General features: G+C 41.5%; 1 protein-coding gene across 2 annotated transcripts in view; it reads right to left on the bottom strand.

Annotated features, from left to right (window-relative positions):
• The window catches only part of gcgra (glucagon receptor a), a 50,089-nt gene extending 28,811 nt beyond the window's left edge, over positions 1-21,278 (bottom strand). For both annotated transcript variants that reach the window (XM_079564876.1, XM_079564877.1), the window contains exon 1: positions 21,014-21,278. The gene's annotated coding sequence lies outside the window, so the exon portion shown is untranslated. The remainder of the gene's footprint in view (positions 1-21,013) is intronic.
• Between the last annotated feature and the right edge of the window lie 6,264 nt (positions 21,279-27,542).

Below are 27,542 nucleotides of genomic sequence, written 5' to 3'. Positions count from 1 at the left end.
CACATAGTATAAGAGAAATGTTTTACTAAGTCTATTTTCCCAAGCTCAGTTTTTCATCTGCTGCATTCTTCATCTGCCTTATCTCACTGACTGAAAGCATCTGTAGCGGACTTTATCTAAATGAGCTTTCTTTGATGTTGATAGCTTTCATATCAACAGCAATGCACAGTAACTGTGTGAACTATACTCAACCAAAAGTGTTTTTATTATTTGTGTTAAGGGTAGTTTTACTCACAAGGTCAGCAGGAACATTTATGGAGGCGTACACAGTCGTAAAAGTAATAGGACTAGTATTTTATAGCAACATGAATAATTATACGATTTAAGTGGTATTGGTAGTAATTGGTATTTGTGTGGGTGGGAGTTTTTGCAATAGCAGTATTTGAAGTAGCAGCAGCAGCAACGCCACCCGTGACTGTGGTTTGTTTTTCAATTAGAGACACTTCTGCCAAATGCTTGAAGCGCATTTATGTAAACTTTGCCTGGAGTGGAAGGTAAAAATAACACAATCGCCACACTTTGCCGTAGGTGTCAGTCAAAGATGACCCACTTCCTTCCAGCCAAATGCTGACCTCCACTTCAGGGACCAATGGAGGACACACTCGGAAATGTTGAATTGCTGATGTGACGTCCGCTGTTGAAAGAGCCACTAACATGTGCCACAAGTATCGCCTATTCTGCCACTTGGAGCTGTGGTTCCTGATTTGGGCTGCACAAATTTAAATCAAAAATGTTGTTTCTGATTAGGATTGGGAATAGGTTTGCAAAATGTTTTAAAATTTCCTTTCAGTTCACCGCCATCTGGGAGCAGCAACATTTGAGAGAACTGCTAAACGAGTAGGACTCATGAATGACATTTCCACACAGCAGTAACATGTTATTTACAGCAGATCTAGAGCGTGTATGTCATCTTTTGCCTCTGGACTATTTTTATTTTATTATCGCCCAATTGAAGGGTCAAGACCACAGGCTTATCTTTGCCTATGCCTGGACACTGGCATCATGCAAGCGCGGCAACAACATCTTCAGGCCACCATGAGAAAGTAAAGCATAGACATCAGAGGACACACACAGACAACTGAGTCATGTTTCATTCATGGATGCACTTCTCATGTTTTTAAATATGATCTGCCCCCTCAGTCTTCCGGGCATTCTCTTCTACAACAGTGACTTTTTCAGTACCACGATTACAAGGATTTCCACAGTGTAGTCGGCCAATAAGATGCAACTTTTGTGAGTAATTATGAGTGCACAATTTGACTATTTTTGACTATTTTTCAAAGAATATGAAATATAACATAACAAGCTTTTTTTCCACTCATAGTTAGGGGTTGTGTGAAGCCATTTATGGTGAAACAACTGAGTTTGCTATTTTTCAAATCATAATGAAAAAATAAATTACCAAAATGACCCTGATCAAAAGTTGACATAACCCAGTTCTCAGTACTGTGTATTGCCCCCTTTAACATCAATGGCAGCTTGGAGTGTCATCAGTGAACCACCTCCATATTTCACAGTAGGTATGGTGCACTTTTCATCGGCCTTTCATCATAGTCCTTGTTGACAACAACAAAGTGGACCATACCTACTGTGAAATATGGAGGTGGTTTGCTGATGCCACTGGCTCCAGCAGAATAAAGTTAAGGTTCTGGAGTGGCTCTCTCAGTCTCCTGGCCTCAATATACTTGAACTTGTGGGGAGATCTCAAACGTGCAGTTCATGCAAGACAGCCTCGGTTCACAGGAACTGGAGGCTTTTCACGAAAAATAATGAGCTTTATCATCTGAAAAAAAAGAAACCCATCAACAGCTACCATAAAAAACTCTAAGCTGTCATTGATGTTAAAGGGGGAAATACGCGGTTTGGCACTATTTGGAACAATCAGTTGTTTCACCATAAATGGCTTCACACAACCACTAACTATTGGGTGAAAAAAAACTTTGTGTGTTATCTTTCATATTCTTTGAATAAAAGTTTTTTTTTTAAAATCTAAAATTCTGCCAGGGTATGTAAACTTTTGAGCACAACTGTATATGTGTGTATAAAAAATTCTCCAACACTCCCAAACACTAATTGGGAGCCAGATTTAGGACGTGATGATGATGATGACACGTACCTTACTGATTGTGCTGTTGCTATAGAAATTTAGGTTGACAAAATAAACAGAGTACCATTCATTCATTTGGGCAAAATTGCAGGATGATACATAGCAGTGTCCACTAAATCGACACAGCTGGATATTGTTTCGACAGCAGACTGTTTTCTTTGTCAAAGCGCCAAAAATGTTGAGGGATTATAATATGAACTGACAATCCACAGACACAAGCCAGTGTAGTGCAAAGATGTGCCTGTTATATGTCCTCTTATTCTTATCATCAATGTGCCAATGTCTACAGATCAACCTGCATGGCTGACTCTGGCACATACTGCACATGCTTGACTGACAGCCGCTCATGATCAATGAATAAACAGAAACAGAGGGGGAATATCGGCTGTGGGAGGGAAGAGTGAAAAATAACAACAGGAAGAGCATGGCATGAATTGATCAGATTTGTTCATCAAGGTGGGATGTCATTTGCCTGTGACGTGTCTAGTCAGATTCAGCATCATCTACATTTCTACAGCATAACATGTGCAAGCAAACAGGAAGTAATAAGCGAAATGCGGGGGGTTATTAGCGGTTCTGCTTTAATATTCCTGTCCAGACTGATTTTGAACTTGCCAGGCTATGACGTCATAACCCTCTGTCCAGACACACAGCAAAAATTGTGCTTTCGAAATGTTTGCTCAATTGGATCACAATTTTAAATCCTGCCTGATAAACACGAAGTACATACAAGCTTTTGTTGAATCGCCGTCCTCATCAGGCTGTGTAATGTGTATGACACGCATGCTTAAGCACCACAGCTGCAGTCATGTAAACCTGTTAGATCTGTTCAGGTGCCTCTGAAAGCAGGTAATGCCTTCAGCAAACACAGAGTAATTAGGCAGGAAACACAAGGCACACATTATACACACTCACCAACATTATTACTATTTCTATGAGGACCAGGTGTAAGTGGTGATAACATACATTTGTCAAAATTAACACTTTAACAGATCGGCCCTCTATGTGCCTTATTCCTTGTCGTTTGCGGAAAGTGTTTTGATGATAAATTTCGTAATAACTGCCATGAGTGATTGAAATGCCTCTGTTGCCATATGTTTGCAGATAAGATGTGCAGCGCTGATCGACTCATCCGATGTCGTCTGAAGCTCTAGGGTCTAGACATTTCGTGGTGGGATGGCATAAAGCATAAGTCATCGTCGGCAGTAGGGAACATTGTGTGGGATGAATATTTGATGAGTTTCGGTTTATGACAAGATGGCCCGGGACAACGATGGCAGGAGTGCAGTAGTAGGCCTTTAAAATAGTGTGGAGGAGACGAGCTCTGACAGTGCACAATCGTAGAGCTGCACAAAGGGAACAAGGGACTCCAAGCACTGAAGTCAGTCGAGGAAGGAGTATGAGGATCCTGAACCTGAACATAGATTTATTTTTTTCTAATTTAACTAGCTGAGACCCGGCCTTCGGCCGGGCCTCGCTAGTCTCCACATGTGATAGTGTGAGATTATGAGTGATTACAAAGAAATGTCCAACCCGTCACACAGTTCAGCTGTAGAGCAGTGGTTCCCAACCCATTCCAAAAACTATGGCCACTACAAATGAGTAAAAGGATGAAGGCAAAAAACAATTTCAAACAAACTGCAATTGGAGTGTTTGATGCACCCGTGCTCCTTTCTTATAAACTACGACAATATGTTCGCTAAACTCGGGGAACAGGATTCAAGAGACAGTGGAATAATGATGGATAAATATTAGGGGTTCAGCTCTAACGGTTTGGTTCACGGTGCAGGACCCGTGGTTTGGTGCATCACGGTAGTGCACAATCAAACAAATAATGAGTAGGTTTTGAACTGAAATAGCCTAATGATCGTCATTAGACAGTATTTATAACCTTACAATAAAATGGGCAATGCGTTCAAAGCTGCTTTAGAATATAATGTACCTCTGGGCTCACAATACGTGAAAGCAAAATAGAAAACAAATGGTACAGCAGCGAAGGAAAAAAAAAAAGGGAAAACACTACGCAGTGCAGGCCATGCGCTCGTTAAGGTGTAGTGTCATTTTCGCTTTTACGCACACGGAGGATAAATCAGTCGTAGCAGCGCGTTTGATTAGAGGCTCGTGTTTGAGCAGGTTTTGGGCACGCACGCACACGCACACACATACACACACGCAGACACACGCACACATGGCCCTGTTAGGATGCGCGCGCACGCATACATACACACACGCACGAACACACACACGCGCGCGCACACACACATGGGCCTGTGTGGAGGCGCGCACACGCACGGCAGTCAGATCTCGTGCACTCGCGTTTTTGTGACAGCGGGTTGTCCTCGGACAGCAGCACCGCCAACCACGCACACACTCACTACTGTCGCCAGGCTTCCTGGTCTTCCCAAACGGTCTCCCATCCCAGGTCTAACCAGGCCCGTCCCTGCTTAGCTTCGGAGGAACGGTCTCCCATCCCAGTTCTAACCAGGCACTTCCCTGCTTAGCTTCAAAGTCGGTATGGGAAATAAACATGGCGGCGCCCAGGCGGCGGCCATTGAGATAGCGTTTTCTATAATAGATACGTCTTTTTGCATGTTTTTTTTTTTTAAGTTTTCTGCTGATTTGTCAGGATCTAATTATCAACCGCTGGACTGTTTCAGTGTCAGTAATTTGCCGATAAATTGTTTTTGATGCACCCGAACTTAAAGCAGAACTAAGTAACTCATGCCCCTTGGAGGCCATAAGCGCCACTGCAGGTGTCGTAGCATGTTGCGTTTTTTTTACTCAATAATTGTCCGTGAGAGTAAATACTACGCTGACAGAAAAGACGACGGGAGAGAGGGATATACATCCAATTACAATGGAGATATATATTTTTTCACTCACTCAAACTTGGCTTAAAATACTGTTTAAGTGGCGCTAGCCTGCAGTTAGCTTGCCCGCCTGCTAGCTTCATTCCATAAGTGTGTATTGGTGACTCCGACCCGGAGGCAGGGGAAGTTGTAATTGTGGTTTTCTGGCCAGAGACACCAGGGGGAGATGAAAGACCCTTCAATCATCCCATTAACACTATACAGGAACTACGAAATGGATGTATTAAGGTAAACAAGTTACTTAATATTATTAATATTATTTTTTTCTTTTTTTACGTAAGTGTAACACAGTCAAAGATTAAATTCATTTTTTGGGGGGGTCATGGCTTGGTGTAACAGGTTGAATGAAGGTGGGTCCCCAGTTTACATCCAGCTCAGACATAATTGAATACAGTTTCGGTCTAGTCTAGACTGATTTGTACTTTACAGGTCTGGACATACTACTTGTAAGGTCAAATACTGTATGAGGTGGTTGGTGTGAAAACTTTAAACCACTGCCTCAAATCTGAACTGTATTTTACCTGTACTGTTAACAACAGGGTTGAATTATTTGGGGACAGTATTTATTGTGATCAACAAGTATTGCAATTACAGTGACATTTGACGTGTATTATTGAAAATCAACATTTAATTCACAGTGCACATTCTAAACATGCCTTGGAGCGCTACATTATCGCTAAACCCATCACACACTACAGGGTTATCCGGATTCGGTATGTAAGCAGACCACATCAAGACGGGAAATTTGGTATTTGCAAAGGGCATGTTTATCTAATCAATTTCAGTCTTTGGGATTTGCGAAATGCAGCCACTGAAATTCAGATGAAAACTATGGCAACAGAGTCTCCTTACACTAGCATTCATGACGAACCTTTTACCTCCTATCAGTCAGTGAGTGTCTTTGTTCTGCCACATCGCCTGTGAATGACAGATTGTCGATCTTTTTCCTTGCGTTGTTGCCCACGTTGTCACTTTTTTGTGGCTTTTTAGTTCCTTTTTTTTGGGGGGGGGATTTTTTTCATAGCTTTTTTGTCCCATTTTTGTTGTTCTTTTGTGGCTTTTTTGTCACTTTTTGATGTTTTTTCCTTGTGTTTCATCCTCGTTTTGGTCTCTTTTTTGTTGCTATTTTGACACTTTTTATAAGAAACCTTTAGCTCTGGGTAGTGAAAAACGGGGTGAGGGTTAAGAGGTTAATGATTAGAATCGATGTCTGCAGATCTAAACAATTTGTGTGGATTATATTTTAAAGTTTACCGTAACTGTGTCACACATCAGGCTCCAAATTCTACGTTTTACTTTGCTTTAAACATAAAATAAATTGTTCATCAAATGTTTAATGTCATGACACGCGTTTCAAGCTTTAGCTAAATCTAAAGCCAAATAAACTAGAAAGAACGTCGCCTAAGAGCTTCTAAAACGTTTTCCAGTCTAACTTAGATCATGATTACTTCCTGAAATGCGAACAGAAATGCGTGAAATTCAGCACAAAGTTAAGATGGATTGGTGACGTGTACTAGGCTACCTCTTGGCAGTCTGTACAAACATTCATCAGGTTATCGTGGTGATCAAATAACATTTCATCACAATCCGACAATTATTCACCTTAATAAATCCTCTCAAATCCGATGACAACCACCCAATGCCAGCGATCTCCCACTGTTTTCAATGAAGCCGAGAGTGTTGTATTCACCGCTGCTTGACTTGTGATGCAACACCGCATAACTACATACGTTCACCCAGCACATCTGCACGATGTTAATATCTCAACGTGAACTCATCTCTATGCAGAAGCGAGGTCAGTGGTAATGGAAACATAAGTACAAAAGCAAATGGCACTGTAATTTATTTTTCTGGTTTGTGAATCATGTGCATATGAATGCTACAACCACAGAAACAGCACAATAACCAAACATGCTGCACTGAACAAAATAGGTGGGCGTAATGGGATGTCTTTATTTCCAGGGAGTTACAGATGCAGCAACAGAAATAGTGGAGGCTCACTTTTACTATAATTTGTTTTCACGTAACATTTCCAGCCACACCGCGTGATATTTTCCCCAGAAATTGAATGAAATACAAGCATTTATTTTATTATAGATATTTTTATCATTAAAAAGTACCTTGAACAAACAACGTGTGTCTTTGCTGTGAGTGGCTCATCTCTCCTAAGACCTGACTTGTAGCTTTACTGGGAGCGGGGACGTCTCCAACTCAACTCCATCCAGGTGTCGACTAATGGCAGCCAAATAAACATATGGATTAGGTCAACATTGAAATACTGGTTATTAGGAGCATGTTTTGTATTGATGGCAACAGGAGAAACCAACAACAACTGCAACTATTGATATCCTTTTCACCAAGAGATTCCTCCCGCAAAACAAGAATACAGTAGTTCAGGATCGAATCTTATAAACAGACTGACATTCGGTATATATTTCTGTTTTTTATAACTCTGTTAGCTGCTGAGTCATTATTGGGATTACACCTTGCCATTTTTTATAAATCATGTCCTCCTTTTGTTAGTTTTTTTGTAATTTTTTGCATTAAGTTCAAAAGTGTTTCTGATTTACCCATGTTTTTGACTAGGGCGAGTGCTGTAGAAGTCACGGATATTAAATCACAGCAGATGTTATTATGTAATACGCTCTCTGTTGTAGGTGCCGACAGACTATCTTTGAAATTTGAGCCGCTCTCCACCAATTAAAAGTTAGAGCATCCTCCCTTCCATATGTCTCCAAATGATTTAATCCCCTGTGAAATCGTGCTCAGGACTTTGTAGCTTTTAGTATTAAAGTCAGTCAGAGTGCTGCAGTGATGACCTCAGATCTAGGAGTTTTGAGGGAGCGGCGGCTGGGGGGTGCTGAGGTCAGGAGGGCAGAGGTGATTGATATACATTCGTTTTTGTACCTTGTCCTGGGAGGAATGAGCCAATCCGATCCAGCGCGGACAATGTGATTACACTGCCTAATGAGTAACTCCAGCATGATGCGTTGGCGGAGCACCGGGCCATGTGACCAGGGACTGTTTACTAAAGCTCAGTGTTTCTCAAACTGAGGTATGAGGTCAGAGGTGGTACACCACTGCCTGTAGGCTAGTTAGTAGAGCCGTATCAAATTTGAATCTTAGATCTCCTTCTGTCATTGTGGGATTTTGGTGGACCAGTCACCAGATTACAGCCTGTTTGTTAGTTTTTGAATGAGAAAAAAATATATGTTTAATATAGTAAATCAGTAAATCAATATAGTGAATCAGTAAAAAAGTTCTGTTCATTACTTTTATGAACTCAATTTCTGTTGGCTTCATCAAATCAGGACCTCCAGCATGCACTGAGGCGGTTTGCAGCCGATTGTGAAGCGGCCAGGATGAGGATCAGTACCTCCAAATCCGAGGCCATGGCTCTCCACTAGTAAAAGATGGCTTGCCCTCTCCAGGTCAGTGGAGAGTCCTTGCCTCAAGTGGAGAAGTTCAAGTATCTTGGGGTCCTGTTCATGACGGATGGAGGGTAGGATCGTCAGCTGGATCGGTGCAGTGTCAGCAGTGAGACAGCCACTATCGGACTGTTGTGGTGAAGAAGTGAAGAAAGGAAAGCCCTTGATATGCCGTTGATCTATGTTCCTACTCTCACTTATGGTCATGAGATCTGGGTAATGATCGAAAGGACATGATTGCAGATACATGAGTTTCGACTGCTGGGAGCACCCTTAGAGATAGCGTGAGGATGGAGCTCGGTCACCAGGGGCCCAGAGTAGTGGCTCTACTCTGGCCCCCAGAGTAGAGCCACTGCTCCTCCACGTCCAGAGGAGTCAGTTGAGATGGCTCGGGCATCTGTTTTGGATGCCTCCTGGTTGCCTCCTTGGGGAGGTGTTTGGGCGTGTGCTAGAGGTCCCCGCATGGTGCAGTACCGCTCCCGCCCGCATCCCGCAAAGGATTGTAATTTTTATTCCAGCTCCCGCCCGCATCTGTGTTGTTTTGTCCCGCTCCCGCCCGCAAAAATCCCGCAATATGCAAAATGGGGACGTTTGCACTGCAGGAGTCATGACCAGTGCAGGAAGACGTGTGGACAGACCTCGGGCCGCGCACACGGGGCAGAGCAGAAACGACCTGCTCTCCCCTGACTCATTGGGCTCTTGCCAAATCGGGTTACACAAAAAGCAAATAGACCAGCTCAGGACTGTCCATATAGCCTTGTGTATAACATAGGTTTTTCACCGTGTATGGGACAGTCACACCAGTTCAATCCCAAACTAAGCTATGCTCCTGTCACTGTGTAGCATCAAACACAGACTGAATCTATCAAGACAAACACATCAACAAACGCACGCGCTTCATGTCAGATAAGTCAGTGCAATAGCCTCACATTAAGGGCCGACTTTACTCCACAGAATAAGCATAAAAACACTACACTCACTGTGCACTCGATCTTCTGGGTCAGTCCTCAGCTCCAGTTGGAAAAACTTTATAATCCACAAAACAGGCCTGTCTCCACCTGCCCCGCGCCCATCACCGCTTGTTTCACATGTCAAAAGTTGTAAATAAGCCTTAACTTAGCCATGGTGTAGCTACTGTAACCACGCGCTGTTGTTTTGGTCTGTGGAGGCAGCGTGGAAGATGCATTCAGGGACCGTGAGAAGTGCGGGAAAGGCACACTTCTTACTGTCCCTTTTATCCACAAACGTGAGGAAAATGTGGACAAATATATAACAGTGGGGTTCTCCAGCGGGGGGGCAATAGGGGTGGCAGGAACTGACTCCCAAACATCAGGAGGAACGACCGCAGGAGAAGGAAAAGAAACTTCAGCACCGGAGGAGCGGCGGCAGAAGTGCGCACTTCTTACGGTCCATGAATGCATCTCTCACGCTGCCTCGCACAACAACAACAACAACGACAACGCGTGGTTACAGTAGCCACACCATGGATAATAAGGCTTATTTACAACTTTTAACATGTAAAACAAGCGGTGATGGGCGCGGGGCAGGTGAAGACAGGCCTGTTGTTGTGGACTATGCAAAAGAAGTTTTTCCAAATGGCGCTAATGACGACACGACAAGAGAGAATCACTGGATAAAGAGCAAGAGCAGCAAGTTCTTCGACGGATCCCCAGAAGATCGAGTGCACAGTGAGTGTAGTGTTTTTTATGCTTATTCTGTGGAGTAAAGTCTGGATGAATGCCATGTTGCACTAACTCATTGTGCGTGCGTTTGTCCGTGTTACGCAGTGACTGGAGCCTATAACTGTATCAATTTTGAGCATGAACACAGTGATTCTGCGGTACTAATGCTCCCATTATCAAAATGGAATGAACAAATGAAATGAAAATGAAAAATTATTTAGTTTGCGGGACAGCAGTTTATTGTCCCACCCGCCCGCTCCCGCACTCTGCCGTCCCGCCCCCCTCCCGCGCCCGCAATGAGCTTTAAAAATGTGTCCTGCGCCGCACTGTTTTGCGTTGGGTCCCGCGAGTCGGGAGTGCAGGGCTCTAGCGTGTGCCCTTGGGAGGAGGCTCCGGCGAAGGCCTAGGACACGCTGGAGGTACTATGTCACTGAGCTGGCCTGGTGCTGCTTCGGGATCCTCCCAGATAAGCTGGAGGAAGGGTGCGTGGACAGGGAAGTCTCTGCATCTCGGCTCTCTAGTACTCAATAATCTAATAATCAGGGTTATATTTATTCCCTCAATTCAAGTGTTCTGCACTGTTTTATGTTAGTTGTTTTAGTCTGGGTATCCATGGCTATGATCCAAATTAGGGCTTTGTCATTTAATTAAATTAAATTAAAACAAATTATCTATCTTTTGAATTGTAGCAGTGGTCTCCAACCTTTTTACCCAGCGAGCTACTTTTAGAACGTCAGAGAGCTACTTATACTTCAAAAACACTTGTGTAAAATGTGACTTAGGTGGACTTCACCCCAGAGAATAAGTATTTTAAAGAAAATGACTAGTTTAGTCCTCATACTTTACAAAATCTACCAAACTGTTTGCAGATTGTGTTCAGCATGTTCAGAACAAACAGAAAATGCATGTAAAATATGAGTTATCAAGCGGGTAGAGATGTAGAACGTTTTTGACGAGCTACCTAGAAAGGCCTGGCGAGCTACTGGTAGCTCCCGAGCTACCTGTTGGAGATCCCTGGTCTAAAGTCTTCAAAATGGCCACGTGCCTGAAGCCCATGCCGTTCGTCTTAGAGCTGGTTTACTCTCTAGGTTCAATCCACTGTTTGACATTTATGTTCATTGAAGGCCAACTTCATCTAAAGTGGGTCCTGCTGTGAACAGTTGGGGAACCATAGCCGTAGAGTACATTTGTGTAGTTTGAAGATGTCAGTCGTCTCTATCTGGTCAAAGGAGCTGCTAACTTGTGATCCCCGTGGGGAGTGAATCCCTCCTGACTGCACTCAAAAACATAGCCCAGGCCACAAAGCAAAAAAGATTTATCACAGCACAATCAATACGGGTGCAGAGGATAAAAGAACATGACACGCTTTTGCTCTTTTCTAGTGTGCCTTTAAACCCTGGAGGATCCGCCATATCGAGCAGTTTAGTGTTTGGTTGGATCCTCTTTGGTCGAGGCACTAAAAATACCCCCTACGTCCTCATAATGTGCATGGGTCAAAGTTCAAGTGCAGCACTCTCCCTCCCAGCGCCTTGTGTTATCACCAACCTCACAAACAAGAGGCTTCACTGGAAACTGACCACAGGACACAAGACTCCAGCAGCATTAGCAAATGTTGTACCAATAACAAAATGAACCTCAAACTACAATTTCATCCTAACCTTGCTGTTTGCATGCACATGCCCTTTTACTTGCAAATGTATATCTCCAACCCGCTTACAGGCAAAACAATAGAACACTATATTTTGCAAGTTAAATTTAACATACTGTTTGCCCAAAGGATTACCCAGTGTTGGCACAAACACAAAGCATAATAAAATGTGATTTCTCTGAACAAAGAAGTGGTTTTACAACTATCATCTGAGGAATTCTAAGACTGCACAATAGAATAAACCAAAGCATTGATTCAAAATGTCTTTTCAAAGAGACTAAGGGGCTACAACATTCTCACAGGAAACATAAATTGAAAATACTCATAACAACTAAAGTAGAAGGAGCAACAGTATTATAAGGAGTTTCCTTTCATTCTAATACGAGTGAGTGAGAAGTGTTTTGGATTACACTTTATTTTACACTACCTTGATACATTGTACCAAACTAAATTTAGTACTATGTAATCTGCTTCGTAACCATGTGTAATAACTTGTACAATGGAATAATGTGTATTTGTACTTTGGAGGTACATAATGTAATAAGATATAAGACACTTAGGGTTTAAGGGTAGAGTTAGAGTCTTATGTCTTATTACATCATGTACCTCCAAACTACAAATATGTATTACGTTTGCATGTTATTACACATTGTTACATAGAACATTGCATTGTACTAAATGTGGCAGGTACAATGTATAAAGGCTAGTGTAAAATAAAGTGTTACTGTGTTTTATTACATTTGCAGCCACTTATTTCACATGCCCGTACAGACTTTTACAGTAAGTCAAATGTCAGAGTGTCCAGTGTGTCCCCTACGGGCTGTTTTAAAAGAAGTCTGTGATCAATATTTGATGTGCAATGGCAGGTCAGTTAAACACAGGTATTGATCACAGAGATAGCATTCAGTATGTATGCAAATGTCTATGCACTAAATGTCTGCTCCATCATAGTATACCGGACTACAAGGGATATTTATACAGACACTCATAAATAAAGCAAGGTTTAAGACAAAAAATAATAATATTGATATTAGGATTTTCTTTTGATAAATATAGATGTAACATGTATGGCTTTTCAAAACAATTATTGGCCAACCAACACAGTCCTCTAGTCAATTCAAGCAATTTCATCATGGGATATGGCCAACCATACCCAAGCTACCCTAAGCTACTCTTTGTGGTGCCTCCTTGGTCAGAGTGGTGAAAACAGTTGAGTGTTTGGCGGCTGGCTGCTGTCCAGTGGATGTGAGGCGAGTCCTGCTGCTGAGGCTGAAAAACAGCATGACCTAATAAGACTTTAATGGTGTGCTAAGCTCTCGCAAATCAGTATCTACATCAACGCGACGTCTATGTTTCTCCTGTTCAGATGTTTTAGAGATGAACAACAAAAAATGATGCGGTTCTTTATGTTTAATATCTTTTTTGACAGAATAATCCCACTGAAGTCAAATGTTTAGAGAGACGTGGGATGCCAGTATTTTATTCTATTTATCTGGTTACATTTTTCGGAGTGTGGTTTTAATAACCTGCTTTCCTTGTCTGTGAATAGAAGCTATAAATGCCACTTTATACAGCTCTTACTCCATGCCAAACAAGAGATCTGTTCCAAAAGACAGCTTTCATTGCATTTGCCCTGACACTGGGACACTATTCTGTGAAGTTGGAAGATTTAATAGACCAAGGAGTGATTCGTTTAACCCGGCACGTGTACCACAAATAAGACCTTAATGCGGCAAACGAGAGCAACAGAAAGTCGATGTCAATCAGATCAGCTCAGAGTGAGGAGAACGAAGAAAAAAAAGAGCGTGGCCAGAATCAGCACATGATATTCAGGCATTCAAAGTGCATGTCTGACTCAATCTATTCATCAGGCAAAGGAATTTGAGGAGAAGGCCATTGTGCAATATGTTAAAGTCATTTCTGTTCAACAAAATCCGTAATCTAGGGCCGAGCGGAAAATACTGTCGTGTGTTGTCAATCGATTGATTGTGTTGTCAATCGATTGACAACACAATCAATCGATTAACAACACAGTGATAATTTTATCGACAGTAAATATGGAGCCAGAGAAAGGCGTTTTCTGTGTTTGAACCATCAGATTAACCTGTTACTTGCCATCCGCCCTGATCACGGTACATACTACAGGGCGGCACGGTGGTGCAGCGGTTAGCGCTCGTGCTTCACAGCTAGAATGTCCCGGGTTCGATTCTCACCTAAACGGGGCCTTTTTGTGTGGTATTTGCATGTTCTCCCAGTGTCAGTGTATGTTTTCTCCAGGTACTCCAGTTTCCCCTAACACTAAAAACATGTACAATAGGCCAGGATGAATGAGAGTGTGTTTGAGAGTGTGCATGGGGACGACGGATGGAAATTAGCCCAAGCCTTCAATCCTGTGTGCCTTGTTCATTAACATGCACTGTCCCTTCCAAATAAACCAATATACGAAACTAATCAGGTTTAGGGTTATGATTAGGGTTATGATTAGGAATGGCACATGTCATGTAAGTTGTGTTTCACTCACACAGATCTTACTTACTTATTTAGAAACTATGAGGTCTTGGCTTTCAAATGAGGTGTCACACTGGCATATAGGCTGAAAGCTCTCCAGTAAATACGCTTTGAGATTTGGATACATAATTCCTAACCTGAAGCTGGCAGATAACAGGTTAATGCTTATGGAGAGACTTTTGAGTGTAAGGTAGAAGATTTTCCTATTTTGCTTCATGGTACAACATTCACAGTAAACCGATTAAAATCAGAGTCAAAATAAGTTGTATTGCCTTTGTCAGTGAAGCTACATACGCACACAAAGGATTTTAATATTGATGAGGGGAAAAGTGAACACAAAAGTAAACTATGTCTTCAAATTGATTTTGTACTTGGAGCTGTCAGTATAGCTGTGAGGAGTTACGTATGACCCTCTTGCTGGCGCAAAGCGGAGCTGGCAGCAGTGTCCAGATAGAAGCTTTTCAGCGCCCTGCTCTGGTCCACTCTGACAGCTCTTTGTTGTGGGGTTATTCTTGGGCCCAGGATCCACTGAGAAGCCTATTTGAACCAGAGTCTGAAGAGTCCCGTGTCGAGTCTCCTGACAGGGGTAGACAGCACGCCACCCCTCTCACATGTCCCACCCTGTCTGTAGCGTCACTGCAGCTTTAGATGTCCACCATTATACACTTTGTCTTTTGTTGTTTCTCTGAGGCAGCTTGCTGCAATGTCAAGTACAGTGACTTTTTTTTTCCTATCTCAAAAGTTGATTTTCGATTTCTTTCTGGAATGGAACGCCGCAGTTCCATTATGTTTAAGATCTTCTTTTCTGCTCCTTTTCATTCAAATTGCACAGACTGGGCAGTTATTCTTTTTTTAATGAAATAAAAAAAATATTACAAACCTTACTTTGCAAACAAAAATCTTTAGCATTGAGCTTTTTCATCAAAAAATGTTGAAACAAGGTTTAAAAAAAACTATTAAGTAAGTAAGTAAGTAAGTAAGTAACCTTTATTTATAAAGCACCTTTCACAGACAAAAAGCCACAAAGTGCTTCACTACACGGTTCAGAAAATCAGAAATTACACACAATATAAAAAGGCCAAGGCAACACAAAATCATAGCAGCCTAAAAGTAGCTAAAAAACGCCTGAACAAATAAATGAGCTCTTGAAGGTGTCAACAGAGTCAATTGAGCGCAAAGAGGTCAGAAGATCATTCCATTACAGGAACAAAATAAGAGAGTAATAATTATTATTTTTATCATTTGTGTAAATCTCTGTCAGATGGGAGACTTCAGTGAATTTTTAATATATTGTGTTTTTTTTTTATATTGATACTGCATCCCCTAATATTGTGATGACAACAATGCTCTATAAGGCCCTATATATTGTATACAAAACACATAGGTTTATACTGTATATATCTATTTCTTCAGTTTATTTCTTAAATGTTCATGGACATAATGAAACATGCAACACCAGTAGCCATCAGCTGCATCTGTTGTCCTGTATTGTATCTTACACACACACACTCACATTCTTCCACCCGTGAACATAGACCCTGGAACCAACGTGGATGATGTGTCTTGCCCGAGGAGGCAGGGACATTGTCCAAAACTGGGATTGAACCATCAGCCCTTCTCATTTCATCTGCATCATATTATTTCTGATTAGTAGAGACTACTGTGGAAATGCGCACAGGAAACCTACTCAGGGTAGACTCAGGGTAGAAAGGGGTGTCAGTTTGGTACAAGCGTTATTCAGCAGGAAACCTTGCTTAAAGCTGGGACCTGAAATTTCCCTTTTTCAAGACATGAACAAAGAAGGTATCTGTTTTGGGCCTGTGCTTTTATCATTGAATGCACACAGCGTCAGTTTTTTTCCTTCATATCTTGCTGAATTTAAAATATAATCTATAGTGGCGAAAAGGAACGTATTCTACAAGATGAAAAATGAAAATGACATATTTAACATAACTATAAAGCAAAATCTGAAACAAACAATGGGTTGAGAAGCAAATTTATAGTAGAAAAGTTGGTGCCAGAAAGTTTGACATTTGGAAAAAGCTAATTTTTATTTTATTTAATGGTGGCAGCGTTGACAATCTGGTGTCTTCTGTGCTGAGGTGCAGGTCTCACGGTCAGTTATATAATGGGCTCGGCGCTGTTACCATCAGCTATCAACAACTTCATTTGTCATGGCAACCGCGCTGAAACTTTTTTGGAACAATTTATTAAGTGAATCCATGCATCCCGACAGTGATTAAGCTGTGTGGGCCTGGAGACTGTCATCCGCCGTGCTTTTAGACTCAGGAAACCACTGAAAGTCAAAGATATTCGTGGCTTTTCCGCCGCTGTCTCTACCCCTTTACCTTTCCTTAACCTTTTCTTAAACTTATACATCTATCATGTCATATACGTTGCCCTATATGGGTCCATGGCTACAAATAATGCCTTTATTGCGTGTTTAAACACTGTCTCTGAGAGGTCGTAAACACATCAGTCTCTATACAGCCAAACGGCCAGAGCAATTGCCGCAGAGTAACTCAAGATCAACTTCAATGTGAACGTACATACGAATGTCTGAGAACTCCATTCATCACGCTCCCTTATCGTTCCCATCTGGGACACATGGGTGCTGCACGACCTCATATTTTCTGCTATAGCGTGTTAAGACATAGCCACAGATAGACAAAGTGGTGAGCACTGCAGGCGGCCCTTTACTCTGAGCAGCGCATACATTAAAGAGCCACACTGCTCATGTTTGCAAGCATGGCCGGACAAAAGTGTAAACTGTTTGACCTGCTGCAGATTCAGATCGGTCAGACTCAAATATATATATTTACTCGCTTTGCTGTCCTGAGTCACGCTTTTGACATAGAATTTAAGACTGACCAAATACTTAGATATAAACCCCTAAAACTATGTAAGAGGTGTTATCATTTTGTCATTGGATTAAGAATATTAGCAATTACAGCTTACAACCTATATTAAAGCAGTACTAAGTAGCTTGTTTACCTTAATAAATCTTTTTTGTAGTCCCTCTGGGGGTAATACAAGTGTTAATGGGATGATTGGGGGGTCTTTCATCTCTCCCTGGTGTCTCTGGCCAGAAAACCACAATTGGAACTTTGCTGCCTACGGGTTGGAGGCGCAATACACACGAAGAAGAAGCTAACGTCAAGTTTAAGTGAAAAAAACTTATCTACATTGTGTCATTGGATGTACAATATCCCTCTCTCCCTTCGCCTTTTCTGTCAGCGTTGTATTTACTCTCACGGACAATTAATAAGTCAAAAAACTCAACATGCTACGACACCTGCAGTGGTTCTTATGACGTCTAGGGGCATGAGTTACTTAGTCCTGCTTTAAACACTGACCCCAAAACACTCATCTTTTTTAAATCCTATTTGGTAAGCTCCTGATAACAGCTGCCTTTATGAATTAATTTAATGACAAAATAACTTTATGTAATCACAAAAAGGACTAACCCATTTTAGTTTTTACCTCAAATCTGTTTGTGCATTGTTAGGCACATAAAAGATAAATATGTTGCTGAAAATGTAAAATTCATGGTCTAAAAAGCAATTTACTGTCTTGCAGGCGGCTCCCGGATTATCTTTTTTTATTGTTTCAATCTTAACGCATGAACAAAACTCACCAAGGAATAGAAGCCAACCTATATTCCTATTAAAATAATAACGCCACTTATCTTGTCACTTACAAGGTGCAACTGACTGACTCCAGGGACTGTTGTATATAGAGCGTGAACCTGTGCTCTTCACGGATGCAGAAAACCACTTACAATACATCAGGGTGGATATAATGGGAAAAAAGTATTCTGGGTTCATGTGCATTTGTTCAAAAGATTATGACTGAGATTACGACGTTAACACTTAAGGAACAGTATTTATTTTAAATGTCACTGACTTTTCCATCGGATGACCCTCGGCTATTGTGAACTGCATTTGACTTGGACAAAAGCTTTGGAAAGGCCAGAGAAACAATATCTCTGTCCTTTGACAGCAGCTGAGGCAGAACAGCGGCGAGGGAGGGGCAAAGAGATCCAAGTGCCACTTACCCCTCTCACTGCTGCCCCCGGAGGCCAAAGGGGCCATTTGATTGCGGACTCTCGAACACACTCAGAAATATAGATCAAGTAAACACATTTGGTAAAGCATTAAAGCAACCCCAAGTATAAACTACTCAGCAATTTCACATTTAAAAACAAAATAACTTTTTACTGTGTGCCTTTTCAATAGTTAGAGAAAACCTACGTACACAGACACAGGGCGAGCTTGGCAACTCCACACTGACAGTCTTTACTTGGCAAACAACTCCTGATTACCAACAAGAAGAAGTTTAATGGGTACCAGATGGCAGTGAATGTAGCACACTCTGAGAATCACAAATTAGAAGATCATAAGTCAAATTAAATTTCATTATAATCCATCAATCAAAACACTTTACAAAAAGACAACATGCTTCACGGGCATCTACAGAAACACATGATAAAACGTGGTTAAAACGTACAGTACACTGATATAGTGATAAAGCGTGCCGTTAAGTCTGAACGGGTGAATCCTTAAAATATTCCCCAGTTTAGGCTGTAACACCAATGCGAGAATCACCTAAATGTTTTGTACCAACAATGAATACATTTCCCGCGATTGTTGGACATGTATAGAACTGGAAACATGTTCAGTATGCCGTGTAGCACCTGTGGCTGTTCACGACCATCAAGAAGCCCATATTCAATCAGCAGTGACGGGGCCGAGCTGAGGAGAGACTTGATAAATGTGTTTGTGTTTAGATTCAGAGCTGTTTACCACCCGCCAACAATGACCGCGCTTACTACACAGTGCCACAAACGCGGAGACGGACAGACGTGTTTAAACTGCATGAGGCAACAAACTGTAGGCTTAAACTTTTCTAGTCAGTGTGAGTTAGTTTGTTTTTTACTGAACTGATCTTTTTTTTTGTTTTTTATCCAATACCGAGAAACGTAAGACTGGCATCTCAATATTGATCTGATACGAAACCCATGTGTTTTAATGCAGAATATTTGTATTTTCTATCTGGTCTCCACTGAAGCTAAACAGCATTTACTTGAAATGGGCATTTGGATAGTTGAATAATATTCATGTCTGGGCATATTTTACAATGTCTTTTAGAAAATAATTCATGAGAGGCTATAAAATAACTTTTCAGGAAGGCTTTGTTCTCTGCAGACATGCTCTCCGCCAGTCTGAGCATCGCGTGATTGTTTCTGAGATTCAACAATTTGCTAAATTTGTCTTTGCTGCTCTCCAAAACAAACCCTTGAATTATTATTTTGTTCCTCCTCGTTTCGAAAAGGCCGAGTGGAGATGGTTTGGACAGAAGGACAGTTCATAAATTGGTACAGGGTGACCAAATTTAAATGTGTTTTGTAAGAATAAGGACTTTGTTGTTGTGCAGCAATCTGTAGCAATTTGTTTTGTTTTTTACAAGTGGTGCCAAACAAGACCTGTCAAAGACAAGACAGAGTCAAAACAAGACTAAAATCGTGATTAAAACTGAACGTTTGCACAATTTGAATGTGTTATGTTTTAGGCTGTGATAAAAGGTGTCAGTCCGATGGAAGATCTAAATGATTTTGCAATATATTGTGACTTCTTGTGATATGGATGTTGCATTATCTATTGCGCTAGCACTCATTTGCCAATATATTGATTTGCTTCAGCTGCAAATGGACAGAAAAAGGAGAGAGAAACATTTTATAAATTCACAGATAAACTGTTTATTGCAGCATTTACCCCTGAATCCCTGGTTTAAAGCTGAACGGGCAGACGTCTTTACCAGAGCAAGACTGGCGAGGTCAGTGCTCTCCCCAATGCTGCTACTTTAATCATATACAATAATGAACATTCACAACAGTGGGTAACACGAAAGGGCAAGCAGCAGGTGAACTATTTTTGAGTCTGCAGTAGCCAGATGTTTGCTGTAGTAGCTCTGGTGAGTTGCAAAGTTGCATTTCTCGCACATGCTTTGACGCACACAACCCCAGAAATATCCTTTAAAGGCAAACTATAATAGGGCTTACAGTCAAATAATGAGTGATGTATCTGTTAGTTTAAATTATCAGTTCAAAGGCAAACTAACAAATTACTGTTTCATAACACTGTGAACTGCAGTGTATTGTACTATGTCAGTCATAAATTGCCAGTTTTATCTTTATGGCTGAAGTCATAACTGTTGACAAATACTCGTTAAACTTGGCAAACAACATAAAATCTTCTTACAGTAATCAGCTTATGACTGTTTATTTTCAGTGTTTGCGCTAAACCGCCTTTGGGCAACAGAAACAGAGATTTTGCCTATAGCCACAGAGCGAGTTTCATGAAAGAGACCAACACTAACGCTCAATGAGGCTATTTTACAGATGCGTAACATCTGTAACGCGGCGTGAATGTCAGGGATGGAAATCATTTATTGTACCGAAACACGGGTCACGGTCTCGAACCAACGCTTGACTCGTGTCTCGTGCGTAATTTAGGGAGGGCACGTGAAATATCAGTCAAGGGGTTTAAATGAAGACTTTTTTTTTTTTTCTGAAGACAAATCTGCGTCTCTGATTAGCCAAGCGGATCATCCAAAACAAACCAGCGCGTCCAAAAGTCAAAGTTTTAGTCCATGTGAAAAGCTGCCACTCCACAGTTGCGCACCGGGCTACTTTCTGATTGATTTATGATTGCAACAAACCTCGCTAAGAAGTGTCGATGCAGATAAAGTGGCCTGTTTAAATGAAATACCTGTGACAGTAGCGCTGAATTCCTCCAGTCGCAGGTCACTGTCGTTCATCTCTGTGCAGCATCTGGCAGCGCGATATTTCCTCTCACTTCATGTGTCCCCAATAAATCCAACTTTGGCAAATCAATTATCTGCAGTCAGCTCCGGAAAACGGGACGCGTGCGCGGAATGGGTGCGTAAAATGCGCAAGTATGATATATAGCGGTACTCTACACGGGCAGTTGACTTTAGTTGGCGCCCGGTCTGTGTGAACGCGAGCCGCTCTGATCCCCACACGCGCTCCTTGTACCCGGGTGACGTGAGAGCGGATGGGAGGGGCTGGGACCACGCACCCCAGCTGAAGATACCAATTAATGTGTGTGCAGGATTTGTATTATACAAGCAACTGTTTGTGTTGAGGTGTATGGCGTTTTCATCAGCAGAGAGAAAGAGTTGGCTTGTTGTTGTAGTCTGCTCTACCTTCTTCTTCAATATCCAAACCCCTTTAAATTTTGCCTTTCACCCCTTACTCAATCTAAATTGGATTTTATAACCAGGACAGATTTGTGTAGCTTTGAGGCTTTCATTTCTTATGCTCAAAAGCCATCCCTGTAATTGTCACTTTCACACCTGCACCACAGCTTTATAAACATGATTAAGACCTTAAAGCTAATCCATCAAAGAGCTAAACAAAACCATCGCACTGACAACACATCCACCCCCACAGGCCTCTTCTTAAAGACGTGTAAATTGCTGCGGTGCATCATCTCACAAAAGCTGTTTTTCTTCTTACAAAACACACTCCGCGCTGCATTAGCCTGAACTTTGGCCATCAACAGGGTCAAGGACCTTTTGCCTGTGTCAATAAGCCTGGTCGTATGAACCACAGACTGGAGGACATTGCTTCTACAGGGTCAGCAAACAGATGAAACAAAAGTCACAACATACTGTTTTCATATCCCTTCATTCAATCTGATGATATAGGTCCGACTATAGTCTGACAGTAAAATGTCATGACTTTAAAAACACTGTACCTTTATCTATCATGTGGGCCAACTATTTTATTCACCACAGACCTAAACTTTCCTTTCTTTTGTCACATTTTTTCAAGACTTTTTAAATGTATGAATGTATATTTTTATGTCTTTTTTTTTTACTATCTATATGATTCACAGAAGCAGAAATCTTGGTGTGAATATTGACAGCTCATAGTTAGATCAGCAGATCTGTTCAGTAGTATTAAAGTAGGCTTTTACAAGTTATGCCTTTTCACTTAAGTAAAGCCCTACTTACCACACGCTGATCTTCTAGAGCGTGTGGTCTATGCCCTATCTCATGCTGGTTGGACTACTGTAACTCGTTATACTACGGATTAGACCCGGCATCCATCCATCACTTGCAGCTGGTTCAAAACGCTGCTGCTCACTGGCTCACGGAAATATGAGCACATAGGAGTTTTGTGCTCCTTGCACTGGCTCCTAGTGAGCTACAGGATCCAATTTGAGATCCTATTGATGGTTTTTAAGTGTTTAAATGGCATGGCTCCTTCTTACCTGTCAGAGCTTGTGACTGTTCATGTCCCAAAGAGGACAACCAGGTCGGCAGGTGAAATGTTGCTAGTTGTTCTGAGATCACGGATAAAAACGAGGGGTGACCGTGCTATTGCTGTTGCGGGCCTGCAGCGCCTACACTTTGGACAGCTCAGTCTTTGAATATTTTTAAATCTCTTTTTGAAGAACCATTTGTTTACACGGGCCTTCAACACAAGCTGAGCTGGACTGTCTTTGGTGGTTCTTGTTATTGCCATTGTTTGTGATTTGCTTATGTATTTTAACTTTGCTGAAACTTTGCATATTTGTATTTTGCCTGTGTACAGCACTTTGGGCAGCAATGGTTGTTGTAAATGTGCTTTATAAATAAATTTGACCTACGAATCCTGCATAATGAAATAGATCACCTTCATTTAGCACCTTTTAGACCAGGGGTTGCCAACGTCGGGCCCGGGAGCCAAATCCAGCCCCCTGATATAAAACCTCGGGCCCTCAAGATGATTATTACACAATTCCAAGAGTACTTTCATGTGTTTAGACTTAAAGTACTCTAAGGATGTGAGAAATACTGTCAATGACAACAAAATGTCCAATTAGGTCATATATTATGTACAACACTGGTGCTTTACTTTGGGTTATAATTGGCAGGATCGGCCCCTGGTCTTTTTAGATAATCCCTCCATCAAGATAATCTGCTTTCCCGATGCACAAAGACTGCTGACTGCACTATATTTTTTTCTGATTATGTGTTTTTGATTTTGATAGAAGTATACAAGATATTTGCATGCTCTCTTACCACATGGATTTAGCATCATCCTCAGCTTTGTCAGCAGCAATCTCAGCATTTAAATTTCTCCGTCCACACTTTTCTTGAACTGGCTTGAGACTGGAACATCTGCTGTTTTTGAAGATGGCAGGTTTCGAGTGTAGTCCTATAGGCCTATATGTCTACATAGTGATTTCGTCCCCTCGCTGCAAAACGTAGTCACACAAGTCTGAGCTGTCGAAGCGGAGGAGCCCAGGGCACTTTGACGCAGACGCTGTGTCAAACTGTGCAACAGCTCCAACCAAGCAGAGCTCAGTGCTCCTTTAGCCATGATGATTTTGGATCAAGTGGAAATAACCTCAAGTCTTCTCGTTAACTCGATGTTCTACCTCATTGTTGTCAGGCATTCCGAATCACATTGTGGTTTACTCATCCACGGACTATTTTTAGCTTTGTTTTCACATCAAATTTATGTATTTGTTATCATAAATTGTACATGGAGTTTAATCCCCCTCCCAGTCACTTTGTGTACAATCAATATAAATGCTTTAGATGAGAAATTACGTTTTAGTGTGTAGTTGGTCACAGGGAAATGAGTCATTTTGAGATTTTGAGCAAAGACTTCACTCATAGATTATTTACCATGTTGCGTTTATTCAGGCATCACTGAATAAAAAAGAGGCAATAGCTCAAAGTAGCATCAAAATATCCCTCTCCACCATGAGACGATCATGAAATTCACTTGTGTAGGAGAGTGCTCTGAACTGTCTCACACCATATGGACGACCATATGATGATGCAAGTGGCTGTCTGTGCTAGAGCAGTACTGGGTGAGTCCAACAGGGGGGGACAGCGGACCAGCCCCAGCTCAGGTTATTTATAAACGCAGCATTGACAAAAAGATTTTACTACTCAAAACAGTTTTTGATAAATGGCTGAAATATTATTTAACACTTTTTATTTGTCACTCCATCTTTTCACTATAGCTTTTTTGCCCATGGTCTGTACTTTTGCATTCAAGCTCCTAAACAAACATTTTGATATGATCTTCGAGACGATGTATCGCCCACCTCTATTTTGCTATTGATTTACATCCATTTGTGTACACTGTGCAATGTTTCTTCCATGGGTGTTTTATTGCTGAGATAATACTTCATTGTTATGAAGACAGGCTCTGGCTCCGCATAAACTTTGCCACAGATGCCTGTTAGAGAATTAACAAAACAATGTTGTCAGAGAGATAGATGCAGGAGAAGTTTATTCACCGTCAGTGCGAGACCCGGAGACATGAACTCAAGGCGTTGCGCTAGTCTGATTATTCAAGTCTGGCTATGCTTCCACATAAAGAGAGGTAAATAACGTCTGTTGTACGTCATACTGATATGCAAGCTAAAACATACAGTGCCGAGAGCAAACGTCATGGCAACACTACAGAGATGCTGCCACCCTATATGATGTATTCTGTAGCATTTGGCCTACCTGTCATGGGCTTCAGGACGCTCATTGTTTCTGCACAATACCAGACTGTGTTTCATCAGAAGTCAACATGGGTCAACTGGCATAAGCCCCATGTTTTGAGAAGCAGGTCACGCTCATTGACTTGTGCGTTTCAAGTGGCATTTGGCAGCTGTAGATTTTCCATGTTCGACAATGATACAGACCCGAGAGATTCTTTTGACTTTATAGTGGGATTCCTTGATGCTATCGATAGTATTTCTCCTTATTTATGCAGATGTAGAAGAAGGCAAAGGCATAATGAATGATTTATGATGTCTAACGTTGCTCTTGTACTCTTGTATGACAAAGAATGTAAGATGTAAATCAGGACTGAACCAGAGCAAAAGCAAAGATAAAGCAGGTTTAAACAAGGACTAGATCTGCCATTGACTCTTTACAGGAAGAGCTTCAGAGCGTGGACATTCCAGCAGTAATCGGTGTCAATGTCTGCCCAATACGAGCAATGAAAACAATTAACTTTCCATACTATATGTCATACCTCACTTCCTCCGTACTCCCAACATTGTTCTCTCAGTGCTGTTGGCTTAGTTTGCCACCAATGAGTATCTTGTTTTTGCAACAGTCAAAGCTCAACTGCCTCGCCATTACATTTTTAATTATACCTGATATGTCGCGTCCTGGCTACATGATGTTCAATGTCTTCTCTGTCCCTGTCCTTGTCATTTTATCTGAATTGTTGTACTATATCTCAATAGGAAAACTACATGTTCAGACAATGAGGTTTTTACAGTGCCACATGCTTTCTATCTATACTGTAATGTGCTCCAGCCAGATCTCCATCACCACTGATGTTGTGGTATTCATAGACAAACAGTCACGCCGAACAGCTCAAGGCGCTATTCTCACCTGTCCCCATCAGAGGCAGCTGGGCGGACGCACAAGTGCCCAGGGGAGAGCACATAGACATCAAGAGAAAGAGAGACCAGTCACAAAAGCTGCTACTGTGTTGGTCAGTCCCATCATGGCGCCTTGATGCCCAGATGTCCTTTCATTTACAACCTGCTGCTTTATAGTGACAGGAGTTCAATACGTGAGTGTTTTTAGGGAAACAATTCACCACAGCTGAAATGCTTTTAAATGCATAATAAAAGCTGAGTGACAATGCCAAGTGGGGAAGCACGTGCAACTGCAATATGCACTTTGATGAATTTCCATTTCTTTTCTCATTCAATTCATTTCTCTGCTGCTTCAAAGGTTATTTGGCAACTCTACTTTCTTACACGTTGAACCTTTAGATTGATATCGATCCACTGTGTGCTCCGTGATAATAACAGTCTCAGTTAATGGAAGTACAAATGCAATTTCCCTTCCTGATGTTGAGCCAGAATTTATCCTACTGTGTGTATAATTATTCAGCGGGCGATGGCAGGTGTTTGTTCCTGCCGAATGTGGGCTTACAATGGAGTCCAGCAGTAGCACCAGTCACTCGGACTTGGACAGTGGCCCTGAGTGTAAAAATAGCAGTTTGCCGAACGCTCCCCCCTACGCACAAATACGCCAGTGCGGACTCTATTGAAGGGTGTGTCATGATTACTGTTTAGTTCCATGTAATGTTGTGAGTGTACAGGAGTGTCATGGAGACCGTAGTGTAATAATGAAATCTATAAGGTGGTGAATTACTTCTTCATATTTCGCATTCTTACTGAACAGACAAGTCGCTTTGGTCAGCTCCGATAATAAATAATAAATACTGTGTAATTTCCATTGCTTAGTGACTTCTCCATTCACTCTATTAGCTTGTGGATGGCAAAATGGGCCGATGTGCGTGCTGCTCTGCCACCCCAAATCAAGGCCCTTGTAATTATGGTGATGTAATTAAACAGAGAGGGCCAGCAGCAGCAGCAGAGACAGACTAGCAGCTGATTGTAGCTCGTGATTTTATTTACTGCGTATTCAGTGGGCCGAAACTGGAAGAGACAGAGGAAAACTGGTGGGTTAGCAACAACAAAGCCATACCATTCAGGTCAATGTGTATTTTTGTACATATTTAGCAGTGTTAATTTCGTGACTAAAATATTTAGTCTTACTTTTAGTCAAAGTGATATTTTTGCCGACTAAAATTGGACTAAAACTAAATTAAAAGTTTCTCATGGGACTAAAACTATGACTAAAATGTCCAGATATTTTAGTCGACTAAAATAAGACTAAAAAAAACATCCAAACTTCTATTGACCATCTGAAAAAGTCTCATATCATTTAAATTCACTGTCAAATGAAAAAGTCTGTGCTTTATTCATGTGGAAGCAGCTCCATGAAGTCGAGGACCTTGATTAAATATGAGTATAATGAATATTATAAATATCCAAATATATTTATTGAATTTACAGTTAAAATCACATTGGTCACTCACACTTTGTTCATTCATACCCTTAACTGCATTCATCCACTCACTCGTTCACTCTGTCACGCACACATGCACACTTGAGGAGAGAGGGGCAATCGAGACATTACATTATTTGAGAATATAGTCGGATATTGTATATATCCATCCATCCTGTACTGGCTCACGATCTGCAGAGGATCCAGTCCATAACAAGATGGATGAATATTGCTCGGCATCAAGGGAGCCCAGGAAGCAATCGCTGGATCACTTCCTGGGGACCCCCTCAGCCGTTCACACATAGGCACTAATGAATATTATAAATATAAGTCGACTAAATTAGTCTTAATTTTAGTCGATTAAATTGACATACAATTTTAGTCGACTAAAACTAGATC

This window comes from Gobius niger (genome assembly GCF_951799975.1).
Source record: "Gobius niger genome assembly, chromosome: 10".
Taxonomy (NCBI): domain Eukaryota; kingdom Metazoa; phylum Chordata; class Actinopteri; order Gobiiformes; family Gobiidae; genus Gobius; species Gobius niger.
Note: the sequence above shows the minus strand (reverse complement) of the source record. Positions and strands in the feature narration are given on the sequence as shown.